The sequence below is a fragment of the Protomyctophum bolini genome (genome assembly GCF_963924005.1).
Source record: "Protomyctophum bolini genome assembly, chromosome: 7".
NCBI lineage: Eukaryota > Metazoa > Chordata > Actinopteri > Myctophiformes > Myctophidae > Protomyctophum > Protomyctophum bolini.
The window spans coordinates 40,228,557-40,243,683 of NC_137868.1; the positions used below are offsets into that span (position 1 = coordinate 40,228,557).

A 15,127-nucleotide genomic window follows, 5' to 3' on the forward strand; every position below is an offset into this window, starting at 1 on the left:
CATTAATTAAAAAAGTTATATAAAAAAATGTAATGGCAGTTTTTTACTTTAAAACCTTGAAAACATGTGTTGACATTGTAATGCGGATAAAAAGGAAAGTATACTATAGTAAGTATATAGCTTAGAACAGTGGTTCCAAAAGAGGGGACCACAGGGGTCCTTGAGGGAGTTCCAGGGGGTCCCCCAGCGAAATGATAGTTTGGAACCAAATGGACCCTTGTGGGCCTGTAACTCTGAGAGTGTACAAATGGAACCAAATGGACCCTTATGGGCCTGTAACTCTGAGTGTACAAATGGAACGGGTCCATTTGCTTCCATTTGTTCCACAGAGTTAAATTAACATTGATTTTACAATATAAATTGCGGTCTCAGAGATAGAAATGCCATTAAATGGGGGGTCCGTATAGACTAATGCATGTCAAACTGGCGGTCCTTGAAATTAAAATGGTTGAGAATCACTGCTAGAGCCGTAAAAATCTTCTCTTGGTATATCTCTTCAAATGGGGGTCCGTGGGCCAATAGGTGTCAACTTAGGGGTCCTTGACATGAAAACGTTTGGTAATCACTGCACTAGAACATTAGTTCCTTTAATCCAAACCACAACACAATCGATTAATAATCTATCTCTATCTATGGCATGTTGTGGCATCACCTTGAAGACAAAGCAAATGTCACCCTCGCTCTCCTTTGATCTCGGCCTCCAAAACGACAGCATTTTCCTACGACATGACTCACGAGTCAACGTGCACTTTTTTTTCTTTTTTCTTCCTTTATCTCGTCCGCCCGCAGGCCATCTGCCGCGCGTAGTACTGTAGAGAGAGGTGGTCTCTCTCGTCTCGTCTCGTCTCGTGAGGAGGAGGAGGCAGGGTGTCACGGGAGAGTTTTGAAACAGTGGGGCTTCCATCACCACTCGCTTTCCATCACCAGTTATGTGACAGATTCACCACTCACCCTATAACGGGTCCATTTGGTTCCATTTGTATACTCTCAGAGTTAAATAAACATAGATTTCACAATGTAAATAGGGGGTCCCAGAGATAGAAATGTCATTCAATGGGACTCCGTAGCCTAATGCACGTCAAACTGGGGGTTCCTTCACAATAAAATGGTTGAGAATCACTGCTAGAGCAGAATAAATCTCCTCTTTTCCCTGGCATATCTCTTCAAATGGGGGGGTCCGTGGGTTAATAAGTGTCAATTTGGGGGTACTTGACTTGACATTAAAACGTTTGGGAACCACTGGTATGCACACCAAGAGGAAGGAGAAACGCTGTCATGCTGCTACCATCCCACCACTGACCACCTCCAGGGGTACACACACACACACACACACACACACACACACACACACACACACACACACACACACACACACACACACACACACACACACACACACACACACACACACACACACACACACACACACACACACACACACACACACACACACACACACACACACACACAATGGAAAGTTACAGTCATATTACTCGACTCCGACTCGTATATGCTGCCTGCTACTTCTTGGTTTGGTTTCCCACAAAGGGCCCAAATCAGTCATCTCTGGATAACAGGGTTCTGCCAGCAGCAGTACCCGAGCCTAACCACAAGGTGGCACTCTTGCCTCGCTCTACCACCCCACGTCCACTCACACACACACACACACACACACACGACAAGACAAGACTCCCCAAAGGAGGAGGAGAGGGAGATTGAAACGTTGCGCCCTTCAATCTTCAATCTTGGTCTGAGAGAGTTTAATAATTCAAAGGTTTCCGAGTTTAACTTTGTAAATAGCCTACCGTACATTATGTGGTGAAATCTGTGCCAGAGGCCACTTACTGGTGTGGTGGTCTCTTTCTCTTTGGTAGTCCCAACTCCCAAATGAACGCGCTCGCGTGGATGGAGAAAGTAGCCTAAATAATGAAGGTATGCTACTGTAGGCTTAGGCTACTATACTGCCTTAAAACAGAAAAGAAAGATCGCCGACGCATTTAAGCCTGTATACTGGCCTTCAAGCAGTACGTTTGCGCAGGTGTGCTGAAGAGCTCTGCTTGGACAAAAGCAGACTTCCGGTTATAAAAGCAAAATGCGTAAATTGCGTAAAACGTATCCAGTATTTCTTGTAATCTACAAAAATGGTCTGAAATAGATTTCCTCATTTAACCTGGAAAAACCAAGTTGTCTCAAATTAAAAATCAAAAACAGATAAGCTGTTGAAAGTGGTCTGTTCAAATATGACAGCTCTTCATTTTTACCATAACAAGTAAGTAATACTAATAACTTAACTATTGACTAATATATGAAGTCTGTACACACAAAAAAAAACGTTAATAGCAGCTAAAACTATTTATATGTTAAAGTTGTATAAAAGTTAAAAAAATATATATTTTTTAGAATTTATTTTCTAAAGCCTATGGGGAGAAATGCTACTTTTCATAATAGCAGATCTTAGGAGATGGCTTTGTCTTGGAAAGTCAAGGAAAAGTAGGCTATTCTTTGATATAGCCTACAGTATTTACAATTTAGTCATTTAGCAGACACTATCTCGCTGGTTACTTGAAATAGTTTACAACAGTCTGTTGCATGCAGGATTACGTAATATAGTTTGGAAATGTCAGAAAGGTGTTTCTCTTTGAGATGTGCATGTGGTGGACCACCATTTTATGGCAGGCCCCCCTCGCTGTCTCTCCCCCGGGCCCCACTTTTTAGAACCATTGGATTAGAAAGCCAGTTTAAGCCAGTTTAAACCATTTGGAAAGCCAAGGAGCAGAACGTCAGGGTTGTCGACTCAACTAAACTATAGTAGGCCTATACTGAACTGCACACACAAGCTCAACTATAGTACCTGACTGTCTGACACTGAACTGACTGACTCAACTAGTACCTGACTGTCTGACACTGAACTGACTGATTCAACTAGTACCTGACTGACACTGAACTGACTGACTCAACTAGTACAATGAACTGACTGACTCAACTAGTACAATGAACTGACTGACTCAACTAGTACAATGAACTGACTGACAGTACTGACTCAACTAGTACAATGAACTGACTGACTCAACTAGTACAATGAACTGACTGACTCAACTAGTACAATGAACTGACTGACAGTACTGACTCAACTAGTACAATGAACTGACTGACTCAACTAGTACAATGAACTGACTGACTCAACTAGTACAATGAACTGACTGACTCAACTAGTACCCGAGTGACACTGAACTGCACACACAAGCAAATCTTCTTTGTTGGATTAACAGCAGCAAAGAAGATGGTGCCTATGCGAGGTGGAAACCACCTCATAGCCATTTAGACCTAACAGATTCTACAATGTCTTCTAAATCATGACAGTTTTCTGAAAGACCTATGTTTCTATATCAGTGGTGCTCACACTATTTCATGTCAAGGACCCCGAGAATTATCTGTATTTGGCCGCCGACCCCCATCTGAAAGTATGTTGTTCCAGGGACATCGTTGGTCTTCAGAGGGGTTGTTCCAGGGACATCGTTGGTCTAAAGAGGGTGTTGTTCCAGGGACATCGTTGGTCTTCAGAGGGGTGGATTCTCTTATTTATATACTTTCTGGATCTTTTGCTGTGTAGGTTTTAATGTGTTGTATCTTGTTTTTTTATTATTTTTTAATAAAAACAATTCGTAACAAAAATGCTAGTACTTGAAATTCAAATATTTACAAGAAAAATAAGGGACCTCCAAAAAAAAAAGAAATCTCACTGTATATATAATGTACAGTTATGTACATTATATTAACATCCCGTATTAGAGTAGCCTATATTTATGAGCGGTTTGAAGTCGTCAGATGTGTGTCATGGATTGATTATCAGTCTATCCGTTCAAAAAGGGACACGTCTTTTATATGAGAGAGAGGACGACACCGGCTGATCCCTGAGCTGCTAACGAGCAGAATGAAACATACAGCTGAACCACACCTTTCTGTTTGTACTTATGAGCAATCAGTGACATTTGTAAATTGTGTGCGTGCGTGCGTGGACAGTGACAGACTGGGCGTGGGGAGGGGGAAGGGGGTCTTTAAAGGTCGTAGGTCGTCTGGGCATCCTGGCTTTGGCCGTGACCTTTGTCTCGACCCTTACCCCACCCCCGACACTCACACATACACACTCTCTCTCTCTCACACACACACACACACGCACGATTTTGTGTTTGTTTGAGTCGTTATAGTTTGAGTGTGTGTGTGTGTGTGCATACATGTACGTGTGTGATTACTTGTGTGTGTACTGTCCATGGTCAAGGGGGGGGGAGGTCTGAGCCTTGGTTGCCATGGAGACGAGGCCCAGCGACACTCCAGTGTGACCAGTCTTAGCAGGCCGGGCCCTCATGCTACATGCCCTCATATGGTCCACACACACACCCATTCTGAACGGGATCCCCTTTTGGTGTTTTAAGGATTTAGTTTATACTTTATCTGTTGAAAAATAGCAGATCTACAAGCTCACGACCTTGTAGATCTGCTATTTTTGAAAAATCGTGAAAATGTGGCGCAAATCTTTGAATATAAATTATTTCAGAGCGAACGTTTTTAACTCAAATCTTTGCTTCTGGGGGGGTCCCTGGAACAACACATTTTCAGATGGTATATGGTAAATGGTGCATTTATATAGCGCCTTCGTCCAAGGCACATAGATTGTGCATTACATTCACACACACATTCATACACCGATGGCGGCGGAAACCATGCAAGGCACCAACCAGCACATCCAGGAGCAATTAGGGGTTCAGTGTCTTGCTCAAGGACACTTCGACACTAACTCTGGGGGAGCCCACAGGGTTCGAACTGCCAGCCTTGCCGTTGCCATCCAGCCACTCTACCCCTGAGCCACCGCCGCCCCCAGATAGATGGCTGTACAGATAATTCTGGGGGTCCTTGACATGAAAAAGGTTGAGCACCACTGATATAGAAACATTCAGAAAACTGTCATGATTTAGAAGACATTTAGTAGAATCTGTTCTCATGTCTAAATGGGTTAAGACCCATTCCATATACTTCTTATTATCACATGGCTAAAACAAAGTGATCCGTGAGCTTGTATAGATCTGCTATTTTCCGAAAAAGTGTTGAAAAGTTTGAGACAAGGGGCTCCATTTCCGTTACCGCTAAACCCCTTATCCCTAAACTTGCCTTTTTTTTAACCATTTTGCAAAACATTTTTGAATAGTTAAAATGGCCAGTCTACAAAAAAAAGACTGAAAAGTGTAATACCAATCTCGGTTGGAAAAAGTGCACGCACGTGTATATATATATATATATATATATATATATATATATATATATATACACACACCCACATGTGTGTGTGTGTGTGTGTGTGTGTGTGTGTGTGTGTGTGTGTGTGTGTGTGTGTGTGTGTGTCCATCAACTTATTTTTTATTGCTAAATGGAAAGGTCAGCTGCATGGTTTGTTGTGTTTTCTTGACTGAATGTGAGGATTGAAAGGCATTTGAAGCAGAGTGCCTCTGAGTCCCATGGCTGACAGTGACCCTCACAGGAGAGCATAGCAGCTCGTAAACACACACACACACACACACACACACACGGGCGCGCACGCTCAGAAGCACTTGCATGGACGTATATACGCACAATCGCACATTTAACAGCTCCCAACACACCCCCACCAGTAGTACACACACACACACACACACACACACACACACACACACACACACACACACACACACACACACACACACACACACATCACACACACACACACACACACACACACACACACACACACACACACACACACAATCTGATAGTGGGACCCTAGGGAGGGGGGTGGGGGGGGGGCTGAGTCCTCAAGAGTACCATCAATCATTCCCCTGTCAGAGAGAGAGAGAGGGAGAGAGAGAGAGAGAGAGAGAGAGAGAGAGAGAAATAGCAAAAGGTGTACAGAGGAGGAAGGGAGGGAAGGAAGGAAGGAGGAAGGGGTGAAAGAAGGCAGAGAATGAAGGTGAGAGAGAGTGATGTGGCAAGGTGTATAATAGGTCATTGCAGGGACAATTCTGTGGTCTCTAAAGTAGCTCAGACCCCACCCATCTCTCTCTCTCTCTCTCTCTCTCTATCCTCCTTTTCTCTCTCCCTCTCTCTCTCCGTGTAAGGCCAGGCTCTCCTATATATATGTAGTGCAGCCTGAGGCCTGTATAGCACACCCCGGCTCTAATTCCTATAATCCATCATATTGTATTATAGGAGGGACAGACAGACAGAGCGCCGCTCGGAGATGGACTGACTGGCGGACCGCTGCAGCGCTCTGCTCCGTAAGACAAGCGGCCTGCTGCATGCACTGTAAATTAGGCTCATACATATATATACTCCGGTTTGAGGTGATAGCTTATCATTCACCGCGGTGTAGTGTTTTTAAAGGGCTAGAAAACTACGACATTGCGTCACTCACCGGCGGTGATCAGCTATCACTGCGGACACATGTAGACACATCTCTGTGTTTTTACTAGTGTCAGACAAGCCCCTTTTCACTCTGGAGCCATCACCCCGTTCACTGATTGGTCTAGAAGTTGGGTGGGCGGTTTTGCAGGCACGGGGGTTTTGCATCTAAACCAGAGGGAGGCGGGGTCAATGCTGAAGGACATCACCGACTCGTTATGAAGGTGACGGTGACAGGTGAAGGTGATAACTTATCACCTAAAACTGGAGTAGGCTATGTATGAGCCTTTATGCACTGTATGCTCTGTAAGACAACCACACTGCTGCACTGTATGCTCTGTAAGACAACCACACTGCTGTATGCTCTGTAAGACAACCACACTGCTGTATGCTCTGTATAAGACAACCACACTGCTGCACTTTATGCTCTGTAAGACAACCACACTGGTGCACTGTATGCTCTGTAAGACAACCAGCCTGCTGTATGCTCTGTAAGACAACCACACTGCTGTATGCTCTGTAAAACAACCAGCCTGCATGCTGTATGCTCTGTAAAACAACCACACTGCTGTATGCTCTGTAAGACAACCACACTGCTGTAATGCTGTATGCTCTGTAAGACAACCACACTGGTGCACTGTATGCTCTGTAAGACAACCACACTGCTGTATGCTCTGTAAGACAACCACACTGCTGTATGCTCTGTAAGACAACCACACTGCTGTAATGCTGTATGCTCTGTAAGACAACCACACTGCTGCACTGTATGCTCTGTAAGACAACCTGCCTTCTGCATGCACTGCATGCACCGTCTCCAGACCGCACCGACGGTTAGCAGTTGAAAAGGTTCGATTTCCGTCGATACCGCCGTGCCGACTGGTCGGAAGCCGTCGATGAAAAACGAGCATGTTCGGTCCGTTGCCAACCTCGAGAGCCGTCGATATGCCGTTGGTCTGCTTGTCATGTTTCATGGCTGACTACTGGTGTAGTGGGAACTAGATACCATACCAAATGCTACGTGTTTTGTTTTGAGGCTTCGGGGTTGCCAGATTCTGCGAGTGAAACAAGCGACCATGTATATGAAAACAAGCCCAAAAAATCAACTATACTTCAGAAATAAGGCCAAGCAAAAGCTATCCGCAACTATGAATATTTACAAGCGACTTTACAGGGAAACAAGCCTAAAGTGCATGCATGTGTGTGTGCACCTATAGCACAGATCAATTTATGTAACTTAAATAACACTTTATGTATAGACATAGTATTCTATAGTGTATACACATAGTTTCCTTAGATAGATATTCCACTGTTAGGTTCTTAAGCTTACGTAGGATTCATCATGACTATTGTTATGTTTATGTATTACCATGTTTTTGTTCTTGCTGTAAATCGCTCTGGATTAAGAGCGTCTGCTAAATGCCTAAATTGTAAATTGTGTGTGTGTGAGTGTGAGTGTGAGTGTGAGTGTGTGTGTGTGTGTGTGTGTGTGTGTGTGTGTGTGTGTGTGTGTGTGTGTGTGTGTGTGTGTGGTTTGTGCTCTTTAAGGTGAGAGACATGAAATAGTCTATAAAGTAGGAATCTGTTTGTGTGTCTTTATGGTAGGAGACATAAAATACAATAGGTGTGTGCAGCATGCAGGCGTGTGTGTGTGTGTGTGTGTGTGTGTGTGGCCCTGAGGGGCTGTGCAGACCTATAAACAGTAGGTGTTGTGGTGTGCACACTGGAGGTGTGCAGGTGTTGTATGAGAAGCAGCAGAACACGCACGCACACACACACACACACACACACACACACACACACACCTCTGACACCTATTCGTCTCCATAGCTCCTGTGCTCTGCTCCATCATCTCAGAGCCCAGAGGGAGGTGGGCTGGTCTAGACACATGCTTCTATCTCCCATGATGAAACCTCTGCTCTCCATCGCTCTCCTCTCCTCTCCATCCAATCTCTATCCCTCTCCTCTCCTCTCCTCTCCTCTCACATGTTGAATTCCAGACTTTTACTTAGTAGTTATAGGCTATTGCAGCAATATTGATACTTTTGTAAGTAAAAACTTTGAGTACTTTTTCCATTACTGCTCGCCTCTCTTCCTCTCCCGTCTCCATCCCTCTCCTCTCCTCTCCTCTCTCCTCCTCACTCCTCCCTCTACTGTGACCTCCTCTCCTACAACCTTTCCTTTTCTCCTCTCCTCTCCTCTCATCCTCACTCCTCCCTCTACTGTGACCTCCTCTCCTACAACCTTTCCTTTTCTCCTCTCCTCTCCTCTCCTCCTCACTCCTCCCTCTACTGCGACCTCCTCTCCTACAACCTTATCCTTTTCTCCTCTCCTCCTCTCCTCTCCTCTCATCCACACTCCTCCCTCTACTGCGACCTCCTCTCCTACAACCTTATCCTTTTCTCCTCTCCTCTCAGCCAGATGACCGATGGCCTTCATGTCTCAACTCACTCAGGAGTTCGATTATTCACTTAACACTCACAAAGTAAGGTGTGTGCGCGCGCGCGCGTGTGCGTGCGTGCGTGCACCATTTTCCCGGATCCCTCAAGGGAAAATGCTGTGTTTCCATCGTTAACAAGGAAGGTTGTAATTAGGAACAGGTGTGTGTCGAGGTCTCTCATCTGTTCTTCTTCTTTCTTTCCCTTCACCATTCTGCCATTTGTTTCTTTCTCTCCAAACTCACCCCAGTTGCTCTCTGAAACAAACTTTCTGTTCTCTTTCCTAATCTCTCTCTCTCTCTCTCTCTCCTCTCTCTCTCTCTCTCTCCCCTCACACACACAGACCTGCTGGTCAGCAGCAGCTGTGACATCACTGGACACCGTTCTGCTCTACGATTGGACACTCGGCCACGTTGCCAGGCAACAGCAGTGAAAGGTCTTGGTGTGAGTGAGCGCCCCGCGCGTGTGTGTGTGTTTGTGCATGTATACACTATATGTGTGCGGGTATATATGTGCATGTGCATGTGCGTGCTTGTGCATGTGTGTGTGTGTGTGTGTGTGTGTGTGTGTGTTTATGTCTGCTTATAGCTAGGTGAGTGAAAGGTGTTTGTGAGTGATTCTGCTCGCCGTGCCCTTTATCTGTGCATGAGGAATGATCTGCAACAACACCATCGCCTCTACTTTATCTCCCATCAAAGCCCATCGATGATTACTCCCCTTGCCTCGCCTAATGAAAAAGAAAGATGGTGGTGTGTGTGTGTGTGTGCTGCGTGCACGCACACACACACACACACGCCGCGCTCATGTGCTCGCATTTGTCCGTCCTATATATATATATATATAAACGAATGTGGCCGCTTGCTGCCGGCGTATGAAGAAGAAAGGGCGTGTGTGTGTGTGTGTGCGTCGTCGTCCGAACGTTGTACTTCGTTTTGCGTGCGTGGACATGCGTGCGTGCGTGCGCGTACTGTGCATGCGTACGTATGTGCGTGCATGTGTGTGCATGCATGTGTGTGTGTGTGTGTGTGTGTGTGTGTAAGCCCCCGGGAGCCCGTGGTTATTGTATCTGACACAGCGGCTGTTTCTCGCGCCTCATATTTCTGGGCCGATCGATTGCTCTGACTCCCGACAAGACAATAATCGCACCTCCTTCTTTCACTCCATCACTAGCATTATTACTGACCTCCCCAGGGGAGAGGAGAGGAGAGGAGAGGAGAGGAGGGGAGAGGAGAGGAGAGGAGAGGAGAGGAGAGGAGAGGAGAGGAGAGGAGAGGAGAGGAGAGGAGAGGAGAGGAGAGGAGAGATAGACAGAGAGAGAGATGGATGGATGGATGGATGGATGGATGGATGGATGGATGGATGGATGGATGGATGGATGGATGGATGGATGGATGGATGGATGGGATGAGGTAAGAAACAGCAAGAGGATGATGATGAGGATGATTATGACCACAGGAATATGAGGCATGAGCTTGCGCGAGTGTGTTTGAGAGAGGGCAGATGGAAGTTGCGAGCTCAGAAAGGAGAGCAGGGGAAAGGCATTTAGGTGGCACTGATGTGTAAGATGATAGAACGAGAGACACAGAGAGAGAGGAAGAGAGAGAGAGAGAGAGAGAGAAGGAGAGGAAGAACAGGAGGAAGGCGGACACTTTGTTTGGAAAAAAGGAAAGAAAAAAAATAAGACAAGCGAGAGAGAGAGAGAGGAGAGAGAGAGAGAGAGAGAGAGAGAGAGAGAGAGAGAGAGAGAGAGAGAGAGAGAGAGAGAGAGAGGAGAGAGAGAGAGAGGACATATACGGTAGAGGGGACAATACAGAGAGAATTACTGGAGGAGAGATGAAGGATTCACACTATGTTCTAATAAGAAAGACATGGGCAGGGAGAGAGAGAGAGAGAGACATGGGCAGGGAGGGAGGAGAGAGAGTGATACACTCAACCTCACACACATTCACAAGGATAGAGTCTCTCTCACACACACACACACACACACACACACACACACACACACACACACACACACACACACACACAAATAAACTCACGCGCTCAGTTGTGCCGTTGTGTAGGTCAGCATAAAGAAATGTTATTAAACTGACATACTGGCTGATTGGCAGGCTGACTGCACTGCTATTCAAAGGAGAAGTTCTGACCCGCGCACGTACACACACACACACACACACACACACCGTCAAACGCACACACGCACATTCTGTATATATAGCATTATCTTTTGTCTGAGTTAGTGTGTATAAGAAACGCATGTGTGCGTGTGTGTGTGTGTGTTTGTGTGTGTGTGTTTGTGTGTGTGTGCGCTTGCACAAAACGCATATGTGTACGCATGTGTGCATGAAGCACGAGCCCCTGCACGGCTGCCTCATCTCGTCTGTATGTGTTGAATCCAGATTACAATTACAGTAATTGGCTCTCAATTCAAGGGATCGCAGTTTGACCCTCTGACCTCTCCCCCCCCCTCCCTCTCCCTCTCTCTCTCTCTCTCTCTTCCTCTCCCCCCTTCATCAATATTCCTCCACCTCCCCTTCCTCCACTATCACTACATCCATCTTTCTTTGGGTATAATCCTCCCACCCCTTTCCTGTCCCTCTGTCTGTCTGTCTCTCTCTCTCTCTCTCTGTTTCTCTCTGTCTCTCTCTCTCTCTCTCTCTCTCTCCCCCCCACAGGGCTCACCACACCAACCTTTATCCTGCTATACCTCCATCACCCCCCCCCCTCCTCCTCCTCCTCTTCTTGCCCTTTCCCTCCATTCTCCTCTCCTTTCTTTCCTGTTTAGATTTTGTGTGTGTTTCCAAACCATTTGTATCCCTTCTCTTTTCTCCCCCCCTCTCTCTACCTGACTCTCTGTCTCTCTCTCTCTCTCTCTCTCTCTCTCTCTCTCTCTCTCTCTGTCTCTCTCTCTCTCTCCCTCTCTCTCTCTCTCTCTCTCTCTCTGGTTCAGATACTTAAGGAAACAGCATGCCTTATTTATGTCTCCTCTCTCCATTCATTATGGAGAGGTGTCTGTACAGTATAGCGTGAACACATGAGGGACATGTGGATGGGGAGGGGGGGGGGGGGGAGGGGGGCACGTTTTGGGAGCCAATAGAATAGATGGATGGGGTGGATGGATGATACTTAACTAGGCCCCATTTATATTATACTCAGTCAGCCTTGCATGTGTGTATATAGGCCTACATATATACCGAAAAAAGCAGATCTACAAGCGCCCTATTTTAGATACAGATGGAGAGAGAGAATGAAGGAGGGGGGAGGTGGTGGTGGTGTAACGGAGGTGTTTGAGGTGGTTGTGGGGTGTAGGGTTGAGGTGTAGGGAGAGAGAGAGAGGAGAAGGAGAGAGAGGGGGGGTTAGGAAATTGGTCTGGCTAGCGGAACAGCAGCTTTTCACCCCTCTCTCTCTCTCTCTCTCTCTCTCTCTCTCTCTCTCTCTCTCTCTATTCTGCTTTGTATTCTGCAGAGATGACAGGGGGAAAGCTTTATTGCTCCGAGTTGGTATCGATCGGGGCCCCTCTGTGGGGGGAGGCCGGGGGACGCGCCGAGCAGGCCCTTTTGCAGCGACCGCGGCTCCAGCAGCAGCAGCAGTAGCAGCGCACACACACACACACACGAGCATGAATGCACGCACACAGACACGCACGCACACCACACACACACACCCCTCCTCTCCTCACTCTTTTACCCTCCACTCCCCCTCCTCCTCTGACTCCAACCGCTCTCTCTCGCTCTCTCTCTCTCTCTCCTCTCTCTCTCTCTCTCTCTCTCTCTCTCTCTCTCTAGCTCTGAAATTCAAATTCAAGGCTCTTATTCGCAAAGGTTAGGAGAAAGAGAGAGAGAGAGATCGAGAGAAAGAGAGAGAGAGAGAGAGAGAGAGAGAGAGACACAGAGAGAGAGAGACAGAGAGTGGAAGAGAGGGCGAATGGGAGAGCGAAACCGGGGAGATAATAAAATAAAATAGGAGAGAGAGAGAGAGAGAGAGAGAGAGAGAGAGAGAGAGAGAGAGAGAGAGAGAGAGGCGTCTGCCATCTTCCCTTGACAGTGAAGCCTTGAATGGAGCAGGAATCTGATAAGCACAGTCCACAAACAACAAACAAGGGAAAAGAATAGGATATATATATATATATATATATATATATATATATATATATATATATATATATATATAAATGAAATAAAATAAAAAGAGTCGCTGGGAAGAAGAACACATCAAGCCTCATCTTCCTTTCTTCCCCTCCTTTCATCCTCTTATACATCCCCCTGTTCCTTCACTAACAAAACTCACCTTCCCCCCCTCCCCCCCCCTCTCCCTCTCCCCCCCTCTCCCTCTCCTTTATTTATTTGTCGGTTCTTTTCCAGCGGAGGGGAGAGAGAATGAGCCACGGCGTCGACAGCTGAAGAATGAGCCGAGCGTGCGTAACGGGCGGCGTCCGAGCCTGCGCTCGTTAAGAGGGGGACGACGAACGAACGGCCATGCAGGAGAGAGAGAGACCACGTATACAGACTCTATGGAGAACGTGGTTCCCAAAGTGGGGTTCAGGGGACCCCCCAGGGGTCCTTGAGAGAGTTCCAGGGGGTCCCCAGCGAAATTATGGTTTTGGAACCAAATGGACCCTTTATGGGTTTGTATAACTCTGAGTTCAATTGACATTGATTTTACAATATAAATTGGGGGTCCCAGAGATAGAAATGCTATCAAATGGGGGTCTGTATATAGACTAATGCATGTCAAACTGGGGGGGGGGTCCTTGAAATGAAACGGGTTGAGAATCACTGCTAGAGCCGTAAACATATTCTCTTATGAAGGTCCCTGCATGGCATATCTTTTCAAATGTGTGTCCGCGGGATAACTAGTGTCAATTTGGGGGGTCCTTGACATGAGAAAGTTTGGGAACCCTGCTCCCGAGGGACCATCGCTCCACAGAGGGGAGTGGGAGGGGGGGGGGGGGGGGGGACTTCTCCAGGACTTTATTGTACCGTCCTGAAATTTTGATAGGTCTTTGCCATTTTTTACTAATTGTTTTTAAACCTATTTTGCCGCGCAGATTTGTAGAATCTAAATGGGTTGAATATTTCAAATAGCTGATCTACAAGCTCACAAAGTGTCGATGTAGATCGGCGAGTTGGCGAGTTTCAAAATGTTTTACAAAATAGTAAAAAAATTGCAATGTTTGTTTAGGGAATGGGCAAGATATATAGGACCCATTCTGAATTGTCACATTTTAGTCACCGGAAATGTTTTAGTGTTAAGGCTATACTTTTAGTCGACTAAATATCATAAGATTGTATAGTCGCCCAGATCTACAGTTGATTTATAGTTGACTAAAATGTATTTTGGCGGGCCTTTGATGGGGTCGCAATGATTGATTTTTCGACTTGGTTGCAGGCTGAAAATAGACGATTTTACAAGCTCACAACAAGTCACTGTGAGCTTGTCTTTCAGTTCTACCGGATCTCTTCTACACTATATAGTGCCATAATTTTATAGTCTAGATTTTATTTGTTGACGAAATAGACAATATTCAGTCATATAAGTCACCTAGCTTAGTTTTTATTTCGTTTAAACTTTATATTCAGTTTCTTTTTATTGAAATAAGTGATACATTATACTGCACGTTAAGCCTCTCTGAAAGGCGGGGGGACGGGACGGAGGGTAGAATAAAACAGCTGGGTCAAAATGGCAAACCCACTCATGTCTTCCCACTCTGTAGAGCGGCAGGGCAAATGCCAAATGGTCCGAGCCAACTGTCCAAACACTCCAATCAAACACACACACACACACACACACACACACACACACACACACACACACACACACACACACACACACACACACACAAGCGCCACTCTTTATCCGTTGGTAGGATGCACAGCGCGCTTGTTGTGTTTGCGGGGAGCCGAGGAGAAGAGAGGGGGAACAGATTGTCCAGTCAGAGGGGTGACGGGGTTCAAGTCCATGACCAGGGGGTCTGAAGAAGGGGCTGCCGTGTTGTGGGCCCAACTCCCTGGGGGGGGGGGGACCCCCCCCCCACCCAAATACACACACACACACACACACACACACGCGCAAGCTGTAGTAGTATAGTAGTACAATTTTAGGACATTGAAAGTAGCTTGAAGATCGGCTATTTCCCAGTGTGTGACATCACCACACATATCTAAGTGTGAAAGAGGAAAAACTCTATACCTAAACCGTATACCTCTGTCTCATTCTAACCCAAATAGGAATCTTTTCCTAATTGTAAACCCACGAAAATCTCTTT

At 46.2% G+C, this 15,127-nt stretch overlaps 1 protein-coding gene across 1 annotated transcript in view; it reads right to left on the reverse strand.

Annotated features, from left to right (window-relative positions):
* LOC308318701 (POU domain, class 2, transcription factor 2-like) overlaps nt 1–15,127 on the reverse strand; it is a gene marked incomplete at both ends in the record, with an annotated part of 135,351 nt that overhangs the window by 82,999 nt on the left and 37,225 nt on the right. The window lies entirely within an intron of this gene.